Source organism: Panthera leo, chromosome D2, assembly GCF_018350215.1.
Source record: "Panthera leo isolate Ple1 chromosome D2, P.leo_Ple1_pat1.1, whole genome shotgun sequence".
NCBI classification, from domain to species: Eukaryota; Metazoa; Chordata; class Mammalia; order Carnivora; family Felidae; genus Panthera; species Panthera leo.
Window position 1 is genome coordinate 32,835,149 of NC_056689.1, and position 22,283 is coordinate 32,857,431.

Here is a 22,283-nt window from a genome sequence, read left to right on the forward strand (position 1 = left end):
GTTCAGCTCCTTTCTCCTTAAAGTGGGTTTATTATATGAAGTTAGCCAGCGAAGACTTTTACTGTTACTCTGCTTTGATACAGTCAGTGTTTTTTCACTTTGCTGTATATCAATAATAACTCTCTTGCTTACTGTTCTGTGGCCACCTGGAAGAGTTTTTTCATCATGATCTTTCCCTTCTAGTATGAGGCTTCCTCTTTCATTACCGCAAAATAGGAAACTCCATAGTTTGTGGCTGATCGTAACAGTAAAATGACAGAATATCCGATTAGGAATGGTTCCCAACACTCTTCCCCACCAAAGGAATGGTTTTCCCAAAACAAAACTTCTTATTTATCAGGAGTTTTTTGTTTTGTTTTTTTTTTTTTGTTTTTTGTTTTGGAATTTCTTGAATAACCAAGCTTCAAAATTGTGATTTTTAGTTCTGCGTTTCTCTCTGACTTCTGACTTCTATATCTTTATTTTACGTGTTACTTGTTTTCTTTACGTGTTACTTGTTTATTTTACGTGTTACTCAACTCCAGTGAGGTCATTAAAGCTAGTGTAATACAAGGGTGAGTTCAAACCAACAGGTACCATGAGTCATTTGCTCCTTTGCTGGGCAGCCAGCATGCGCTGTTAGGTGTGGTTGTATCTCTTAAATGAACTGTCAGGACAGATCCTTTAATCCCGTTGTGTCAGTGGGGAGATGACAGCATGGTTCCTAGAGAAGGGCTTCTAGATCTAATAGGCAAGGACTTAGTGGATGTAGAAAAAGATTCTAGCTATATTTGGCATCATGTAGGCTATTGCAACATACTTCAATAGTTGTTAATAAAATATTAATGCACTTATTCATATATTTAATTGTAAACACAGTTAAGAATCTTTTCCCCTTTCAGATACAACAGTTAATGAGTTTAGTAATTAATTGAACTTTTGGGAAAGTAGCATTTAATTGACCATGACTAAATATAGGTTTCAATAGGCATAAGTAAATTGTGTCAAAAATATGCCCCTGTGATTTTAAAGACATTCACTGTGAAGGATAAACATATAGAAACAGTCTTCTTTTGAAAGTGGAAGGTGTTTTGAAAGCGGAAGATGTACAAAGAGGCATCTGTACCGTGAGAGGGGGTATTCATGTCCCCTGTGGCCAGTGTCACTGCTGTTGGCATTGCCTGTGCCATGCTTCCAAGTTGACTGTGGCTTGCAGATTATTTGTATCTTAAGCTTTTATTGGATAAGTCTTTTAGATTCCCCTTGTTCCTATTTTTTCTGTGTACTCTACCCATCTTTGTCATCATAGGGGTTCTTCAGACTTGCAGTTTTATTTTATTTATACTTGGTTGTATTACCTGACAGTGTTTTTTCCTCAGAGATTCTCAGCTCTTTTATATACATTTCAGTCATATTGTAGATTTCTAGGTCTTTGGTTAAGTAAATAATGCTCACGGTAAATAATACGGTTCTTTCAGTGGCAACCTATTGGTCACCACTGGTTAATGTTTTTGTTTATAAACTAATAATCCTGGTTTTCATGGGTTCATTAAGTGCTTGCCTGTTCATTGACCAGGGTGACTGGGTGAGAACTGGACCTAGTAAAGTTCACATAGGACATAGTGAAAGGTAAATCAGATGTGCATTTTGCCCAACTTCCACACATATAGCTATGTCTAATAATGAAGAGGCATTATTTTTTTTAAGAGCCATTAATTTCAAAAGAATATGTTGCCCATGGGCAGGACTTGGACTATGGATAAATTGTAGGGTTTTATTTTTACCCACGGGTGAAGAAAGAGAGCACCACAGAACACAAGTTAGGAAAGGTCTTTCTCTTGAAGATGTAGTTAGATGTAGTTAGATATACTTCCATGTGCTCTTGGGGCAACTTCTGAGCTGATTTTTAGTTAGTGCAAAGCTATAAATTCTACTGAGTATTTTATTCAAGGCAGGAAGTCAGGGAAAGGGAGGGAAACAAGTACCTTAAATTTGGTTTGGGGATCAAATGGGTATGTATGTTGGAGGTGGCAAGGGAGGCAGAGAGGGAGTGTGCCATTTGGACAACACGTTGTATTTATGACTTTGTCTAGTGATTAGCAGGCTACAGAAAGGATTCTAGAGCCACTGTAATACAAGCATTTTATGAGGGGGAGATGATAAACTTAACTATAATTAATTATAATTCCTTAACTATAATTCCTTTATTCATTCAGCAGATACTTAATACTGAGTACCAACTGTGTTATCAGGCATTGTTCTAATCATTGAAAGCACTTTTTGTTTATGGTGTAAGCTTTATGATGTAAATTACCATACTATGAACTTAGAAGCAAATGAAAGAAACTTTAAAAAAAATAAAAATTCATTTTGCAGGGGCATCTGGGTGGCTCATTTGGTAGAGCATCTGACTCTTGATTTTGGCTCAAGTCATAAAAAAAATTCATTTTGCATTATCACCTAGAGGGGTGGTATTATTGGATGTTCTTCATGGAAGAGTAGCTACGAAGAAATCATGGAAGATTTGGTATGTGCATGATAGAATTTGAGACAATTAATTAGGCTTGAAAATGACCTTTGTTCTATGTTTTACTTCTTTACTTCTTTTTATGTTCTTTGTTTTACTTCTGTTTGAAGTTCTTTTGATGCGTGGTGACAGCTGATTCTGAAAAGCTGAACATGGTACTGTTCTACAGTATAATTAAACTCTGCAGCTCTTTCCAGTAATCCAGCCATTTGGTTTTGTTGTTGTTGTTTGTTTTGTTTTGTTTTAATTTGAGAGGGGGGGTGGGGTAGAGAGAGAGAAAGAGTGAGCAAGGGAGAGGAGCAAAGGGAGAGAAAATGAGAATCTTAAGCAGGCTCCACACTCAGGGCAGAGTCTGACACAGGGCTCGATCCACAACCCTGGGATCATGACCTAAGCTGAAATCAAGAGTTCGACACTCAACCAACTGAGCCACCCAGGCGTCCCAGGCATTTGTGTTTTGTAGGTTATGCTGTAACTCATCGTTTTCATTTCTCCCCCTTGACAGTGTTATATATTTATATATTTTGTTTCTTTTGATACTTGAAAATTATTTTGGGGTGCCTGGGTGGCTCAGTCAGTTGAGCATCTGACTCTCTATTTTGGCTCAGGTCTTGATCCCAGGGTTGCGGTACCAAGTCCTGAGTAGGGCTTTGCACTGAGTGTGGAGTCTGCTTAAGATTCTCTCTCTTTTTCCCTCTCTCCTCTGCCCCACTCCCCTGCTTGCTCGCTCTCTCTCTCTCTCCAATAAAATAAAAAAAAGAAAAGAAAAGAAAATTATTTTAACCCAATCCCTATTTAACCCACCTTTAATATGGGAAGTATTATTTATTTATTTATTTATTTATTTATTTATTTATGTTATTTTATTTTTAAACATTTTTTTTAATGTTTATTTATTATTGAGAGACAGAGAGACACAGAGCATGAGCAGCGGTGGGGTAGAGAGAGGGGAGACACAGAACCTGAAGTAGGCTCCAGGCTCTGAGCTGTCAGCACAGAGCCCGGCGCAGGGCTCGGACTCATGAACTGTGAGATCATGACCTGAGCTGAAGTCGGTCGCCCAACCGACTGAGCCACGCAGGCGCCCCTGGAAAGTATTTTTTATATATGCTATAATTTTTTGTATATGTTATGTAATAAATGTATCTTTTGGCTTCATTTTTTCTATTCTAGATCCAAAGCAGTTTTTTGGGTTGGTTTGTTTTAAGATTTTTGGATGGTTAACATTAGTGGTGTTATGATATCCCTACTTAGTGACAGACTGAGTGTAGACTTTGTTCAGTGGGCTGACTTCATTCTGCCAAGTAGCTCCTTAAATCCAGAGAGTTTGGTGAGGGAAGAAAATGTTAGAATTTTTGACTGACTGGTCACAACTTTGGGACAGAACATGAAATAGCAAGACTGGTGGTTTCTCAGTCATAAACCCATTTTCCTTTCCTTTTCTTTTCTTTTCTTTTTTTTTTTTAACGTTTATTTGTTTTTGAGACAGAGAGAGACAGAGCATGAATGGGGGAGGGTCAGAGAGAGAAGGAGACACAAAATCTGAAACAGGCTCCAGGCTCTGAGCTGTCAGCACAGAGCCCGACGCGGGGCTCCAACTCATGGACCACGAGATCATGACCTGAGCTGAAGTCGGACGCTCAACTGACTGAGCCACCCAGGCACCCCCATTTTCCTTTCTTAACACACCAAATTTCTTTGAGCTGCATTGCAGACTTCTTTCTGCCATACCTATTCCTGAAGTTTTGCTGGAGATTTTTATAGAAATGTTCAGACAGCCCTCTGGATCAGCAAATTGTCCCCATATCACCAGTTGAGATTTCATATCTTCTCTTAATTTTTGGGTGTTTAGTGTAGGATAGAATTTTCTCTCCTTAAAAAGTGACCTGACCCTCTTCTTCTGGCTTTATGTAACAATATTTGCAAAGAAGTATTTCATATTATAAAATTGTTTATGTGGTTGGTCTATATGAGTTTTTAAAAACTATAAAATTGAAAGTCTTATGATCAATTTAGATCAAAACAGTTTAATTCATTTCTTTTTTAAGTAAGCATGTTTATTTTTAAAGACTCAAAGTCTGTGTTTACCTAAAGTATAGTTTTCCTTCCAATGGAGTAAATAGTACTTAATATTTTGTATATAAACAGCTACCATAGTATGTTAATTTTGTCACAAGGACTTGGCAAACAGATGTTTTGTAAAACAGCATATCCTTACAGCACAACTTTTTCAGTGAGGACGTTTTTGCTTCTCTTTAAGTTTTTTACTGTACCACACACATGGCCAGTGTTTCTTTACATGGCCAGAATTTCTCACTATCATAGTCTTAGCGGCTTCCTGTGAAACTCTGTAATCACACTTGGCTGAGTAGCTGTTAAAAATTTTTTTTAGGGGCGCCTGGCTGGCTCAGTTGGTGGAGCATGTGACTCTTGATTTCAGGGTTGTGAGTTCAAGCTCCACATTGGGTGTGAAGCCTACTTAAAAGAAATTATTGTTCTAAAATATACATGTTAACCATTTTAAATTCACAATTCGATGACATTAGGTACATTTACATTGATGTCAACCATTACCACTATCCATCTCCAGAACTTTTGCATCTTCCATACTAAGAAGCTTTTTTTTTTTTTTTTAAGTTTATTTTTTTAGTAATCTCTACACCTGACATGAAGCTCGCACTCACAACCCTGAGATCAAGAGTTGTATGATCTTCTGACTGAGTCAGCTAGGCACCCCCGGAGTAGTATTTTTAACGTTTTTGGTGGTAGGGCATCCCATCTGGTTCTTTCTGTGTTTTGTTTTCTTGCATCAAGTTTTTCTTTGCAGTCTTACACCACTGTGCGTATTTCCCTCTTCTCATTTTATTCACTCAAGAAATATTTATTGGGCACCTTATGTGTATGTGGTAGGGCTTGGAACCTAGTGATGTAACTGTTACCTATAATGTTCAAATACAGAACTATCTGATACTAGCCAAACTAGCTTTGCTGTAGTTTTTCAAAATTCAAAAAGATAAAGCCTCCTTGGGAATACTTGAATTATGGCCAGACTTGAAAGGAAAAAAAGATACTTGAGTAGGAGCTCTAAGTCACGTCACGTATCTGGAGAATCCAAAAGATTTTCTGTGGTTGCGAAAAAAAGTTATTGTACACTGTTGTTGTATTTAACTTTAAATGTCAAAGAGCCATAAATGTCACCTGTATCTAGATAAATATTACCTTCCTTTTAAAGTGGATAAATAGGACTGTAGAGAGATATATCATTTGAGTTATTTTTGAAGCTGTGTCTGTCCTAAGCAGTAAGTCTGAAGTCCCTTATTTTCAGGTAGCCTGTTTGTTCTAGGGTATTAGTAAGACTTGAGTGTTTCAGGGGCACCTGGGTGACTCATTCAGCTAAGCATCGGACTCTGGGTTTTGGCTCAGGTCCTGATCTCACGGTTTGTGAGATCAAGCCCTATGTCAGGCTCTGTGCTGACAGTATGGAGCCCACTTGGGATTGTCTCTCCCGCTTTCTGCCCCTCCCGTGCTCGTGCTTGCTCTCGCTGTCTCTCTCGAAGTGAGTACATAAATAAAAACTTAAAAAAAAAAAAAAAAGACTTTAGTGTTTCAAATACCTGAAACTGCCTCCAGAGAGTATATTAGTTGCTGTGTGTTTGGAGATCTCATTTTATTTTGTAATTATAATTGTGATTTCAGCAGCCATGTGAAATTTTAACAATGCAAAATTTGTTATAATTGCTACCATGTAAGGTAGGCAGGGTATGGAAAAAATAATGTCCAGGGTATGGAAAAAGTAATTTATTTGAATCTTTTAATACCAATTCTGAGATAACAAAAGCTGTAGTGATTATGTAGGGGATTGGGAATGGCCTGATTTATTATCTTTTACTTAGAAGTTTGGTAAACTCTAAAAAAATTTTTTTTATTTTAACATTTATTTATTTTTGAGAGGCAGAGACAGAGCACGAGCAGGGGAAGGGAGAGTGAGAAAGAGGGAGACACAGAATCTGAAGCAGGCTCCAGGCTCTGAGTTGACAGACTGACAGCAGCGAGACTGATGTGGGGCTCGAACCCACGAACCGTGAGATCATGACCTGAGCCAAAGTTGGCTGCTTAACCAACTGGGCCACCCAGGCACCCAAGAAGTTTGGTAAATTCTTAATGGTAGGTTGCTAAGCATGAAGTCAGCCTATTTGAAATTTGAAAATATAAAGGGAGTTCTGAACCTAATAGTGAAACTGTTTAGACCTTTTCAGCCTAACTCTGGAGATATGACCCAAAGCAGCTAAAAATAGAAACTAAAGGTATAAGGGAAAGTTCAGGAGCAGATGCAGGGCAAAAGCATTCTGGAGTAATAGTTTGAGTTTATTTTTGTTTGAACTCAGGTTGCCTATTTGCTGCATCTAGTTTATGTTCAGGGCCTATGTTTTGCTTTCTTCTTCCGCATTATATTCCTCTGTAGATACAGGTTTCCCAGACTGGGACTATGGTGTTTTGTTTTGTGTTTTAGATTCTGCGTGTAAGTGATATCATATGGTGTCTGTCTTTCTCTATCTAACTTATTTCACATGGCATAATTTCTTGTGGTCACAAATGGCCAGATTCCATCTTTATTATGGCTGAGTAATATTCCCCATTGTGTGATATGTGTGTGTGTGTGTATACACACATTTTTTTTTTTTTTTACACCACCTCTTCTTTATCCATTTATCTACCAATGGACACTTAGGTTGTTTCCATAAGGAAACAAACAAACAAAAAAGAAATGGACTCAAATAGATGTGGTTGCCAGAGGGGAGAGAGGTGGGCCAAAAAGGTGAAGGGGATTAAGAGCTGCAGATTTCCAGCTGAAAAATAAGTAAGTCACAGGGATGGAAAGTACAGTCGTACTGATATTGCAATAACTTTGTATTGTGACAGATGGTAAACACACTTACCATGGTGAGCATTGTGTAGCGTAATGAATTATTGAATCACTATGTTGTACACCTGAAACTAATATAACTTTTCGACTGTATTTCAGTAAAAAAGTGTGTGGTTGGTTGCTTTGGGATATTTCAGAAATTGTACAGTGTCTAGACAAATAGGAGATACTCAGTAAGTTCTTAGAGAATTAAGAATTCTTGAAACAAAAAAGTGAGGAACATTGCATGTTAAAAATATGGTGAGTTTGGCTTTGGTTTTTATTTCTTTTTAAAAATCTGTTAAGGATAATATAGTGCTAATTACTGTACAGTAACAAGGACTGTTCTCATTACAGATAACTTTGTCACTTTGACACCTGTGGTGCAATTGCAAAGCCTTTGTAACTAAGTCAGTTTTATGCCTGCTATTGTTATTATGAAAATTATTATGGAAACACATCAAAACATGGTTTATTGTAGGACTATTCAATGGAAAAATAATGCAGCCATCTATGTAATTTAAAACTTTATAGTAGTAGCCACATTAAAAAAGTAAAAAGAAACCAGTGAATTTGTATATTTTATTTTTATTATTATTTCTAATGTTTATTTATTTTGAGAGAGAGAGAGAGAGAGAGAGGGAATGCATATTAGCAGGTGAGGGACAGAGAGAGAGAGAGGGAGAGAGAGAATCCCAAGCAGGCTCAGTGCTGTCAGTGCAGAACCGGATGTGGGGCTCAATCTCACAAATGAGATGATCTGAGCCGAGATCAAGAGTCAGATGCTTAACCAAGTGAGCTACCCAGGAGCCCCTCTGTAATATATTTTAATACAGAATATCAAAGCAATTATTTCCACATGTACTCAATATAAAAATTATTATTTATTTTACTTTTTTTGTTGTTGTACTAAGTTTTAAAAATCTTGCCACACATCTCAGTTAGGATGAGACACATTTCAAGTGGTCAGCAGAGCATGATGCTAGTGGCTTTTATAATGTACAGTGTAAGTCTATCATTTTATTCTCTTTCTCTCATCAGATTCATTACCAAGGAGTGATAGCAAGAGTATTAACTTTTCCCTGTTCAATGAACTGCCCAAAGGGTAGATGACAAGGAGATATAAGGAATTTGGGCAGTTAATTCCCTGAGGAAGTAAGTTCATTGTTTTAGATAGACTATAAAAGAAAGATATCTGGTCCACATTGTTACAGCCTCAAGAAAGAATTATAATTTGAAACCTGTTCTTTTTTTGACAATGATATCACATCAAGGAAGCAGAGATAGACTTTCCGTGTGGAGATATAGCATATTAGAATTCCTTAGAATTTGGCAAACAGCATCCTAAATTGGAATAAAAAAGCACTGGCCTTCCCACACCATTCAGTCACTTTAAAATGAGAATGGAGGCACAGGTAGTGATTTTACGTGTAATCCTTGTGCAGGGGCCGTGCTAATCTCTGCATTGTTCCAATTTTAATATATGTGCTGCTGAAGTGAGCACGGGGGTAGAGATTTTAAATGAGTGATTTGTTGTTATTCAATGTGACTGATGGAGTTTCTTCTAAGATACTAGGCTATGGAATAATTAGAGTTTTGCATTATTTTTATGCAGTCATACAGTCCAAAGAAGAGAATTTTATTAGCTGTAATTGACAGAACAAGTAAATACAACACAAACACATTAATCAAATTCATTTTTCCTGAGTCTTTTTTTTTTTTTTTTTTTTTTTTAACCTAGTATTAGTGCTTCTCTTTGTGAAGCCTGCATTCTAGGTCTTAGTGATAGGTAGGGATTATGGGTTAGGTTCCTTAAGGGAAATAGGTTAAGGCTGGGGTTGCCGTATAATTTATCGTCTTAACCACAGCACCTCTAGAGTTGAGAGAGAGTGCTGTTAATAATTATATCGGGACAACATGTGTTAAACCAGAGGTGTCCCAAGCAGATGAGGACACATGGCCACCCAAGTTAAAAGGCTTTGTTAAAGCTTTGCTATCTTCTGTTTTGGCAATCCTGGTAGGCTATGGAAAGTGCATTTGTGGAAGTTATCACTTTTAAGGGCCTGTTCTGTTGGTGACATCTCCTTTATCTCAGGGCTTAGACAACTTTTTATTTAGGGCACATTGAACTTGAGAGGTTGAATGAGAAGGAAAAGGTAAAAGGTTTTAATTTAACAGACTGGCTATATCTCCCATCCCCTACAAAAAGGTTTTGCAGGTATAAAATGTGACAGAAGAATGTTTTCTTTTAATTGTCCAAAGTTATTGTCTTTAAATCTTCTAGATTAACTCCTTAAAAACAAGTACAAAGAAACTGAGCATTGGGGGTGCCGGACTGGTTCATTCTGTGGAGTGTGCAACTCTTGATCTTGGGGTTGTGAGTTTGAGCCCCACATTGGGTGTAGAGATTACTTAAAAATAAAATCTTTGAAACAAAACAAAACAAAACACCGAAAAATAATGGAGCACTTTCTTCCTGATAAAATTATGTTGCAAGACATTGATTACACATTTGATTTTTATTGTTCAGTGCTTTTTTTTAGATTTTTTTTGTTAACCATCTTTGAGGGAGATATCGTAGTATATCTGCTTGATCTGGTGGCTTTTTACATGTAAAAGGCATGGGATATGTGATGCCATATATCTTGGATATACATGATTTTAGAGGAGATACTGATTTTTTTCCTAGACTTTTCTTTTTTTAGTATATATAATAAAGTTGACTTTTTTTGCTTGTACATTTATGTGAATTTTAATGCATGTGTAGATTTGTGTAACCACATTAGCAATCAGGATACAGAACAGTTCCCCCACCCCTAAAATTCTCTTGTGCTGTCCAGTGGACTCAAACCCTCCTCTCATCCACAACCCCTGGCAACCTTTGATCTGTTCTCTGTTCTTATGCTCTTGCCTTTTGCAGATTATCACATAAATGGAATCAAATAGTTTGTAACACTTGGAGATTGGCTTTCACTCTGCATTATGCCTTTGAGATCCACCCATGTTGTTCCATGTATCAATAGTTTGTTCCTTTTTATTGCTGAGTTGTTTTCCATTGTATGGATGTACCACAGTTTTGTCTTTTACCAAAATTGGTAAGTTTTCACCAACTGTTTCTTCAAATATTTTTTTCTGCACTGTATTCTTTGTCTTCTTTCTGATGACATGGTTGTTATACACCCACAGATTCCTGAGGCTCTGACCTCCTTTGAGAACACTCTTGTTCATTCCTTGGTGTCATTCATTCAACAGTTTTTGAACACTTGTTTTCTATTCTCCTGTTAATGCAGCTATTTACAGGGTGTTGTTTTGTTTGTTTTGGTTTGGCTTGTTTTAGAGAGAGCACAAGAGTGTGATTGGCGGGGGAGACACGTGGGGGAGGGAGAGAGAGAGAGAGAGAGAGAGTAAGAATCTCAAGCAGGCTCTGCATTCAGTGCAAAGCCAGACATGAGGCTCAATCCCACGACCTTGGGATCCTGACCTGAGTCAAAATCAGGAGTCAGACACTCAACCGACTGAGCCACCCAGGCGCCCCTCCAGGATTTTTTTTTTCTCTAATAAAATTGCAGCTGTGAACATTCTTGTGCAGATCTCTCTGGGTACCCGGCCCAGGCTTTCTCTATGGTATTTGCCAACAAGCAGGATTGCTAGGGTGTAGGATTTGCATATTTTTCTTAACATATGCTGCCCAAAGTGGTCATGAGCAATTTACTTTTTCACCAGCAGCGTGTAAGAGTTTACATTGCTCTATATCCTTTTCAACACGTGGTGTTGTCAAGCTTTTTATTTTTTATATATGTAATGGGTATGAAATGGAATCTCCTAGTCTTTTAAATTATTTTTCTGATTATGAGTGAGGCTGAGCATTTAAAAAATATATTAGCTGTTCATGTTTTTCCTACTATAAGTTGCCCATTTATATCTTTAATCCATTTTTCTATTTAAATTTAAAATCAGCTCTTGGGGCCCCTGGTTGGTCATGATCTCATGGTTCATCCACATTGTCAGTGCAGAGCCTGCTTGGGATTCTGTTTCCCTCTCTTCTGCCCCTCCCCTGCCCCCAAAATAAATAAATAAACATTAAAAAAAATAAAATTAAAACCTGCTCTTAGGATCAATTTTAAGTGTTTTCTGTATAATTGTACTGTTTTAAATATTTGTCCTTGATCAAAAAACTTTCAGTGGCCTCTGATATGAAATCAAGGGTCCCTAATTTATCTTTTTAGATATTCTACTTCAAAAATCATCATTGCGCAGAGCTTCTGGGTTGGTGAACATGTGGAGATGTGGGGACAGTGGTATGCCTGGAGAGAGCACGGAAGCTCCGTGCCCCTTCCCACATACCTTGCCCTACGCATCTCTTCTGTCTGGCTGTCTCCAGGGAGACACTGTCAGAATTGAGCTGAATTCTTGGATACTCTGCTGGTGTCCAAGAATTGCTTCTTGGTGGGCTGGAAAACACCTTCACACACACATAGGTATTGAGTCCAAGAACCCAAAATAGTTGTTATGTCTCAGGAAAGGGAAATTGGCACAGAAGAATAATCTGGATGAGATTTGGAACAGTGATCATCTATGAGCCGTGAGAGTCGTTCAACCAGCTCCTCGGAAACCCGAACACAGTTTTCATGAAAGAGAAACTGTATAAGAAAATTCACGTGAACAAACTACACCTTGATGAGTTTCAAATGTCAGTTTGACTTTAAAAGGTTTTAAAATACATTTCATATCAAATTATGGCCACAGGAGCACAGGTCTGTCAGATGGAAAAGGCTTCAACAACAACCTCTGTGTCAAAACTTCTGTGTCTCAACTTAACACACATCTAGTTAAAAAACAAACAAACAAACAAAAAAATCATTCCTCATTTTCTGCCTTCTGAAACTTTGTACACTATTTTGTTATATTTTATGGACTCAGTATGTTCTCTGTATAAATTCAGATTGGTGATGCATGTCAGCAGCTGAAACATATTTAGTATTTTAAAACCAAATCAGCATTTACTACATCTGTAGACCTCATGTCCAGATAAGCAGCCATTTTTAGCCTGTGTTATATCATATCAGTGTTGCCATACATTGTTAGCAAAATACTGTCCCAGTGACACATGTTTGTATACTATATAGCATGAAAATATTTAACTTGGGAACTACAGTTGACTTTTGAACAACACGGGTTTGAACTACATAGGTCCACCTATATGTGGATTTTTTTACAGCACATTGTGTAAATGTTATCTTTCATGATTTTTCTAATTCTTTTCTCTAGCTTACTTTATTATAAGAATACGGTGTATTATATGTGTGTGTGTATATATATATACACAGTGTATATATATAAACAGTGTCAACCAGCTGTTTATGTTATTGGTAAGACTTCTGGTCAAAGTAGGCTATTAGTCGTTAAGTTTTTGGGGAGTCAAATGTTATATATGGATATTCAATTGTGAAGGGGTCAGCACCCATAACACCTGCAATTTTTAATTCTTTTTTTCTTTTAGGGTAGAGTTTTAACTTTTTTTTAATAATTTATTTTTTAATTTACATCCATGTTAGCATATAGTGCAACAATGATTTCAGGAGTAGATTCCTTAATGCCCCTTACCCATTTAGCCCATCCCCCCTCCCACAACCCTTCCAGTAACCCTCTGTTTGTTCTCCATATTTATGAGTCTCTTCTGTTTTGTCCCCCTCCCTGTTTTTATATTGTTTTTGCTTCCCTTCCCTTATGTTCATCTGTTTTATACCTTAAAGTCCTCATATGAGTGAAGTCATATGATTTTTGTCTTTCTCTGACTGACTAATTTCACTTAACACAATACCCTCTAGTTCCATCCACGTAGTTGCAAATGGCAAGATTTCATTCTTTTTGATGGCCGAGTAATACTCCATTGTATATATATACCACATCTTCTTTGTCCATTCATCTGTCAATGAACATTTGGGCAATTTCCATATTTAGGCTATTGTCAATAGTGCTGCTATAAACATTGGGGTGCATGTGTCCCTTTGAAATAGCATTCCTATATCCCTTGCATAAATACCTAGTAGTGTGATTGCTGAGTTGTAGGGTAGTTCTATTTTTAATTTTGGGGAGAACCTCCATACTGTCTTCCAGAGTGGCTGCACCAGTTTGCATTCCCACCAGCAGTGCAAAAGAGATCCTCTTCTTCCGCATCCTCGCCAACATCTGTTGTTGCCTGAGTTGTTAACGTTAGCCATTCTGACAAGTGTGCAGTGGTATCACATTGTGGTTTTGATCTGTATTTGCCTGATGATGAGTGATGCTGAGCATCTTTTCATGTGTTGGTTGTAATTCTTAAACTACCCTTGTGTTTCTGGCTTCTTCCTAGTTGGTTTTAAAGCCAGTTGAAGTGGTGGTTTTGTTTCTTAGTGGCCATGCTTTGTGTGTGAGATGTACTCTGGACTAGAGATGTTGTAGTTTAGTAATAATGCACATTAAGTAAATAAAATAATTCCTCTGTAAATGAGGTAATTGCACATTAGCAATAGTCATTCAGTATCACTCTTGACATTTGGCCATCATGTTCATCTGCCTGTTCATGATGAAGGGAGCCATGTCTTTGGCAGATTATTTTGCCAGATGTCCAGGGTTTCCTTCCCAAATGGAGCAGCTTGAGTCACATGAGGCTGGCCTTGATCTTAATGGAGGTCAGTTTATATATAGTTTGTAGAGCTGACAAGTAGAAAACAAAGATTCGTGAAGTTCATCCCTTGCTATGCCTTATGGGACGAAGTTTTTGCTTCTTGTGCTCTGTGGTGCAAGGGTCTCACATGGGTAGCAAAGAAGCCTGGGAGAGAAAGGACAGGGACTTTTTTTTCTTGTTTTCTTTTTTTCAGTTTGGAGCTTTGTCCTGCCCCAAGGAAGGCAGTGTATTCTAGGAAAAAGAATAATGAACTTAGCCTATTTTCTGCTCTAGTTCTGGTTTCATTTTTTATTTCGTATGTTTAGATGATCACCCACATTTTTCTCCTTTATTAAATGGAGGTAATATTGCTTCTCCTTTGTTCCCATGAGAGATGGCAGGATAGGCAAACTTGAGGCTCTTTTACTGCCCTTGTAGAAGAAGCACGTGGCTGTGTAAAATACTACTAAAAAAGCCAAAAAAGAGAGCACGTATTGCCCAACAGATAATATTAGTGACGAAGCTGATTATCCCCACTGTCAATACTTACGCTTCTAGAAGTTTCCAAATTATGGTTACCTTTTGAGTGAGCCATCTGTGTATAATACCTCTAGTGGGTACTGTAATACGATTAGAAAGAATTAAAGGTGATGCAATCTGTAAGTCTCACATTTATAGAGACTATTCTCAAAGAGCACTTTCATAACTTTTCCTTTTATTCCATTGGAATGACTAAAGCAGGGTTCTTATATCTGTTTTTATGATATACTGTTGGCAGAAATAATCATTTCCATATGTACATCACATTATAATTTTAAAAATCTCTTTCATACATTATCTCAGAGGAGACCTGCAGAGTTTACATGATGTCCTGAGGACATAACACTACTTAGTGACCGATTCACATTTGAATCCAGAGCTTCTTGGTGTCCATCCCATCAAGGTATCTTGATGGGGAGAATAATACAGTAAATCTAGAATGTGCTTTATGCTTGAGCACTAAGAAGATGCAAGCATTAATCAAGTTGAGAGAGCATTCTTTTCCTCCCTTAGTACTGTATCAACAGATGTGTTGCTAGCACTCTGGTGGTGGGAATAACTATGAACAGTAACAAAACAACAAAATGTAAGCACATTGGGAAGATAGACATGAAGCAAGTCTGATAGCAGTCTTAGGTCTTCATTTTATTTTGGGTTTTGCCTGCAGCATGGGTCACAGGAAGAATCAGTCTGTTGTAGAGCCAGAGGCCTGTTAAGTCCTCTGGTTTGCAGACCTATGTTCTTTGCAGCTGAATTATAGCTGCTGTGAGACTGTAAGCTTGGAATTTATGGTAATAGAAACTTTAAATGTCCCAAACATTGTAATATGGGTGGAAGGAGCCCTTTTCTTAGGGGAGCAGGGTCACATACTTATTTTGAATTTGAGCTGAATCAACAGGCAGTTTCTGAAGAATACGGTTTCCAAGTTCAAAGAAACTACAGTTATGCTACTATGTGTAAATCTGGTGGTTTTTATGTGTTGTGTGGATATAAATATAGTTTCTTCTTTTGAGAGGCTCTAATTTTAAGCAAGGTTTAGTGTCTCTGACGTGATTTTTCTTTTCCTTTTTTTTTTTTTTTTTAATGTTTATTTACTTCTGAGAGACAAAGTGTGAGTGGAGAAGGGGTACAGAGAGAGGAAGACACAGAATCTGAAGCAGGCTCCAGGCTCTGAGCTGTCGGCACAGAGCTCGACGTGGGCTCAAACTCATGAACTGTGAGATTCCCATGACCTGAGCCGAAGTGAGACGTTTGACCGACTGAGCCACCCAGGCACCCCTTCCTTTTTTTTTTTTTTTAATTTAGCTCAAACCTGATGGATTGTAGGATTTTTTTGGTGGGGGTGGGGGTGGGGCTGGATACCACTTAGTCTTAGACTCCTTAGATTTATATTGCTTACAGATCTCTCTAATGAGATAATTTTCCTCTCACAATTTAAAATGATGCATGAGCTTGATTATCCTCCCTAAAATAAGAAATACCTAAACACGAATGTTTGATGTAAAAAATTTAAATGAGTTGTCAATACTAATAGCAACAATACCATTTAACATTTGTCATGCATTTACTAAGTGCTGGGTACCAAGAACTTTTTGTATTTGCTAATTCTTTATATAAAAATTATAAATAAACATGTAACAGTTTATAAAATGCTTTCTTGTCACAATACAACATTCATGGAAATGTCTTGTGAGATAGATGGTATTCATTTTAACTGATGACGGATGGGAGGCCCAGGTTGTGTTACGTGTGGTTATGATTTATTGGTTATGATTTACTGAGCACTTATTAAGTACCTGGCACTATACTATACTAAACACTTGACTTGCATCATTTTACGTAATCCTTAGAACCGCACTATGAAGCAAGTACTATTTTCAAACACTTTTTCCAAATGAAGAAACCGAGGTTTAGAGTGATTAAGTGACTTGCCCAAGATTACATAGCTAGTATTAGAGTAGGCAGTCACCTGTAGTTTTTGAGAAAACTTTGTTTGAAATAGAAAAAGGTGCCCCCTGTGGTGACCAATTAAATAACTGAAAGTTCTGGGCTGCCGCACTACCCTAGGTAGTAGCTTGGGGGCTTGTGCTAGGTGCCACCTCTTCCAGCACACATAGCCCCCATTCCAGGGCGGATGGCTTGCTGAGCAGTTGAACATAGGCAGAATTTCGGCCCCATTTTGCTTTCTTGGCTAGCTGCTCTTGTACTGTATATAAACTTTGCCACCCTACACAGTGTTGTCAAAGCTCGGATTTTGATCAAGGTCTGTCTGACGTCATAACCTATACTCTATTTAGTAGCATACTCCCAATTAATGGCAAAGTTATGACTTCAACCCATGATTTTCTGACCATAAAAACTTTGCTCTTTTTGTTATGTACCATTTGATATACAATGGCACCGGGGTCCCATATTGTGCTATGCCCGTTGCCTAGTTCCACAGACATTGTTTGCTGGTGACGGTAAAGACTTCTAACGGCTTCAAAGGGGAGAGCCAAAGAGTTATAACGTCCCATGTCTTATAACTAAATGTGTTTTTGGTTAAATGTAGCTCAAGACTTGTCTTGAATTCCTGGTTTCCCCACTTAGTTCCACATATGACTTTTACCAAGTTAGGGAGAGAATACGGTATAATAATTAAGAGCATGGACTATGGAATCAGACTGCCTAAGATCAAATTCTAGCTGTTACTTACTAGCTGTGTGGACTTGGGCAACTTACTTATTGTCTTTAAGCCTAGTCTGTAATATTGGAGGTGGGGTGGGAAATAAGAGTTCCTATCCCAATGAGTTGTGAGAATTACTAGATGAGGTAAGTGTATAAAGCACTTAGAAGAGTGCCTGGCACATAAATATAGTAACTACGATTTGATTGCTAGCTGTTGTTGTTATTTTTATTAGTATTCTATCATTGTTGAGTTTATGCCTATAAGTCAAAGCAATTTGATTTGCTGAAACATAAATGATTATCTAAATATGGTCTCTTAGGGCTTTTTCTTGCCAGACCGGAGTTTTCAAAGATTGTGTCCAAGTATTACTTTAGGGATACTAGCCCAATTGAAACCAATTCCTGAAAGAGGTGTGCACAAGCCATCTAGTACTCTCCCTTTTTCCTCTAAAATAACATTTATACTGTGTTGTGATACCAGTCTATCTTTGGACTGTTAGCATTAAAGAATTGCATTTTCAGTAGATTGCCTTAAGTTACAGCCACTAACAATTACTCATACATAAAACATTTCTTTTGGATTATTAGCCAGTTTGGGAAGCCTCTAAAGAAATTGCATAATTCACTGGTTGACTGGGAATCTTGATTCTTGAAAGGCTGTAATAGCATTATCATTGCTTGTTGTATTCATTGTACATGTATTGACATGTTTTTAATAATACTTTTTGCTGTATTCAAAGAACATCTCAGTCTGAGAGACTCCTTGGCTGACATTACTTTGTCATAGCTGGCATATTACCTGAGTAGCTTTTGCGACCCCATTTTGTTCATTGACCTTCCATGTCCACGTTTTTCTCCCTTCTGCACTCCTCATCCTCGTTTCAGTGTGTGCCCTAAGAACTCAGAGTTAGGATCTCAGAGTGCATGGTTTCAAGATTAAGATTTTTACTTGAGGAAACATATTAAAGCACACAAGTATATGAAAAAGCTAATTAAACAGTAAATGACAAAATTGCCATTGTGTAGTGGTTTTATCAGTCAGAGTCTCACTAGGAAAATGGAAATTCTCTCAGGTATTTACAACAGTAGAAATTTGATGTAGGAAAGTTGTAACACAGGTGGTGAAGGGGCTGTGAGCCAAATAAGAGATGACGAGTAATCTAGAGATCAGCAACAGGAAGTCACTATCACCACCACCTTCACCACCCCTTCCAACTGAAGAAACATAGGGAGGTTCAACATTTTTGCACAGTGAATACAAACATTGTTTCAGGGGGAAAAAAAAGGAAAGAAAAAATAGAATATTTAATATATTTAAATAGAATATTTAGTTTGGTTAGGTAAGGACAAGTACAGCGTGATCTCTCTCTCCCTCCCTCCCTTCCTACCCAAAAAGTACAGAAAGTCCCGTAAAAATTGCTATTTTTGAACAGGCAGTTTCTCACTTTTTCTAGAAGGTGCTAGCCTGCATGTCAGTGCTAAAGGATAAAAATTGGAATAACATCACCTAGTTTTACATTTTTTTAATCTCTAAAAAGAGGGAAAGAATTCAACACCTAGCCAAAGTGGTCTGAGGAGTAATGCCTGCTAAATATAAGCCAGTGTTTCTCCCCACTGAAAGAATTCTGCCCCCCACCCCATGAGAATGTTCTTGGAAACAACCCTCTGTGCTGTGTCATGTCCACAGATATACTAGTATATGCTACCCAAAAAGATGGTGTCTAAAATCTCTGCCACCCAGAGAACGTGAAATATAATTATTAAAGTAATCTATTTTCCTTTTCTGAAAGTAAGAATAGGCAACTTTCAGTTACTGGAAATAATTATCTAACTCCAGCTTGTCTGTGGGTGGATGAGCATCACTGATGAGTGTTGGTCAAGAAATAAGCCAATGACTTTGCTGAATGTGTCAGTTTCTTGGCGTTCCCTAAAAGTACACATCACAAAATCATGGGGCTGATTAAACCTTGGTTTTCATGGCTCTCTTTAGTCTATTTCCTTGGCTTTGAGAACGTTAGTCATTTAAAAAAATCTCCCCATTCTTTGATATTATTTAAATTATCTTTTGAAAACAGATTTTTTTTTTTTTTGGAAGAATGTCTCCTTTTCTTTCTTTCTTTCTTTTTTTTTTTTTTTTTTAAAGTTTATTTATTTTGAGAGAGAGAATGAGCACAAGCAGGTGAGGAGCAGAGAGAAGGAGAGACAGTATCTCAAACAGGCTATAAGCTGTCAGTGCAGAGCCCGATGTGGGGCCTGAACTCACAAATTGTGAGATCATGACCTGAGCCAAGATCAAAAGTCAGGTGCTTAACTGACTGAGCCACCCAGGTGCCCCTTCAAAACAGAATTTTAAGGCAGATTTAAGAAGTAATGTGAGAGAGAACAATGATAATATATTTAGAAATAGAAGTTTCAAAAATGCAGTATTATTTAATGGAATGAGCTTCAATGTTAAAATGCCCAAATTCTGTTTGTAACTCTGCCTCTATTCAGCTGTGTCATTAAGGTTATGTATCATTAAGGTTAAGAGGTTGTTTAACCTCTCCATGTCTGTTCCCCAAGTATCCATGTAGGATCATAGGACTTCTATTCATCTTAGAGACTTAGAATGAGGTTTGAATGAAGTCTATAACCTTTGCTTTAAAATAAAAAACTTTAGTACAAAAATAAAGTAATACTCTTTGTTATGGACTGATTGTTTCAGTCCTCCCAAAATTCATATGTTGTGGGGTGACTGGGTGGCTCAGTTGGTTAAGCATCTGACTCTTGATTTCGGCTCAGGTCACGGTCTCATGGTTCATGAGTTCAAGCCCTGCATGGAGCTTCTCGATGATAGTGGGGAGCCTGTTAGGGATTCTCTCTCTCCCCTTCTCTCTCTGCCACCCTCCCCCCAACAATAAATAAATAAACTTAGAAAAAAATTCATAAGTTGAAGTGCTAATCTCCAATGTTAATATATTTGGAGATAAGGCCTGTGGGGAGGTGATAAAGATGATGTGAGGTCGTAAAGGTGGAGCCCTAATCCAGCAGGACTGGAAGTAGAAGGAATACGAGAAGTCACAGTGAGAAGGCAGCTATCTATAAGCCAGGAAGAGAGCTTTCACAAGAAACCAACCCTGTCAGACCATCATCTGAGACTTGTAGCCTCCAGAACTGTGAGAAAATAAATATCTTTTGTTTAAGCCACATAGTCTATGGGTTTTTGTTTTTGTTTTTTGAGAGAGAGAGAGTGCGTGCATGCACTTGTTTACATGAGCAGGGGAGGGGCAGAGGGAGAGAGAATCTTAAGCAGGCTCCATACCCAGTGCAGCGTGGGGGATGGAGAGGGGTGTTGGGGAGGGGCGGGGCTCTCGATCTCAGGACCATGAGATTATGACCTGAGCCGAAATCAAGAGTTGGATGCTTAACCAACTGAGCCACCCTGCTGCCCGCACCCCATATGGTATTTTGTTATGGGAGCCCAAGTAGATTAAGACAGTCTTGGTACTACATTATCTTTAAATCCTACAAAACTTTTAAATTTTGTTTCAAGAAATGGCTCCTTTGAAAAACCTGCTTATAATACTTACAAGTCACACTTTAAGAGAAAGGAATATTGAGTGAGCAGTTACTCAGCACCAGGCATTGTTTTAGATGCATTTAAAAGAAGTATTTAAAGGGGCGCCTGGGTGACTCTTGATAATGGCTCAGGTTATAATCTTGAGGTCATGAGACTGAGCCCTGCATATGGCTCCACGTTGATAGTACAGAGTCTACTTGGGGTTCTCTCTTCTTTCTCTTTGCCCCTTCCTGGTTGGGGGCTCTCTCTCCCTCCCTCTCTCAAAATAAATAAGTAAACACTTAAAAAAAAAAAGTATTTAAAAATTTAATTCTCAAAATAACCATAGGTAGTATTTTTTCCCCTTATTTTACAGACAAGGCAACTAAGACTTTCCCAATGCCATATAGTTAGTAAGTGACAGCACTGAGATTGAAACATAGTCCCTCTGAAGCTTTTTAATTATATCCTAATTCCTTCTAAGTTTCTGCTAGCTCTACTCAGCTCAGTAGAATGCCAGGCAGAATGCAAAGGTTAATGCAATCCTGGGATATTAGAATTAAGAAAAGATTTAGACTTCGTCTAATCTAACTTTCTTGTGTTATGGATGAGAGAACCAAAGACCAGAGAGTTAGGAGAGTTGAGATTGAAGAGCGGATTAGTGAAGTGAAGATCAATGCTGCCAATGTTCTGCAGTCCATTTTTAGCCTGTGTTAATGACTAACAAGAATTAGTAATGAGAAGCATCAGAAGATGATGAATGAGAGTTTTGAATTGCATATGGAACCAATCTTAAACCACAAAATGAGCCTGAAATTTAGAATCTTTCTACTTTTTGTCTCCAGAGGAGTAGAAGTATCAGTTGCTAGGAAAAATGCACAGGGATGATATGATTTAGTCTTATCTTCCTCTTAGAAAAGGTATTTTAAGCTACAAAGAAAATGAATTTATCTCATGGCCAGAGTGCTTCATCTCACCTTGTCACATGATGTGTACTTCTTGGTATTTTATGATAGCCACTGCCACACCTTCATGGGTACCTGCCAGTCTGAAAACTCTTTGTCAGATGTGAAGGTTGACTTTTCCCAAATTCCATTTTTGAATAGAATAAGCTACATTAAGTGTTGATCTAAGAAATTTACTTCTTTTTACTTTTGACTTTGGAGTTGAATGCCCATCTCTACTACTTTTGAGCTGTGTAATTAATCTCAGGCAAGGCACTTAAACCCTCTGAACAACCCCCCCCCCCCCCCACTGCCATCCCAATAAGGGTAATAGGTAGAATCACCTTTGTAGGGTCATTGTAAAGATTAAGAATACTGCAGAGATGTGCACATATTATGCCCTCAGAATATTGGCTGATATTGTAAACTATAGTATTGAGCATGCTGCTGAAGAGGGGGAAATAATGTCAATTTTAGAGGGTTGTGAAATGGGACTTTGTAGGTTCTGAATATTTCTAAATCCTTGATTTCAGAGATAA

General features: G+C 37.8%; 1 protein-coding gene, 1 long non-coding RNA gene and 1 other non-coding gene across 12 annotated transcripts in view; 2 read left to right on the forward strand and 1 right to left on the reverse strand.

The window, feature by feature from the left end:
* Positions 1-22,283, forward strand: part of MCU (mitochondrial calcium uniporter) — a 205,888-nt gene that overhangs the window by 46,482 nt on the left and 137,123 nt on the right. The window lies entirely within an intron of this gene.
* Positions 1-22,283, forward strand: part of LOC122202118 — a 47,495-nt gene that overhangs the window by 6,198 nt on the left and 19,014 nt on the right. The window lies entirely within an intron of this gene.
* On the reverse strand, positions 8,810-8,913 carry LOC122202882. The gene has a single exon (XR_006194936.1). It is a non-coding gene; the product is annotated as a U6 spliceosomal RNA (small nuclear RNA).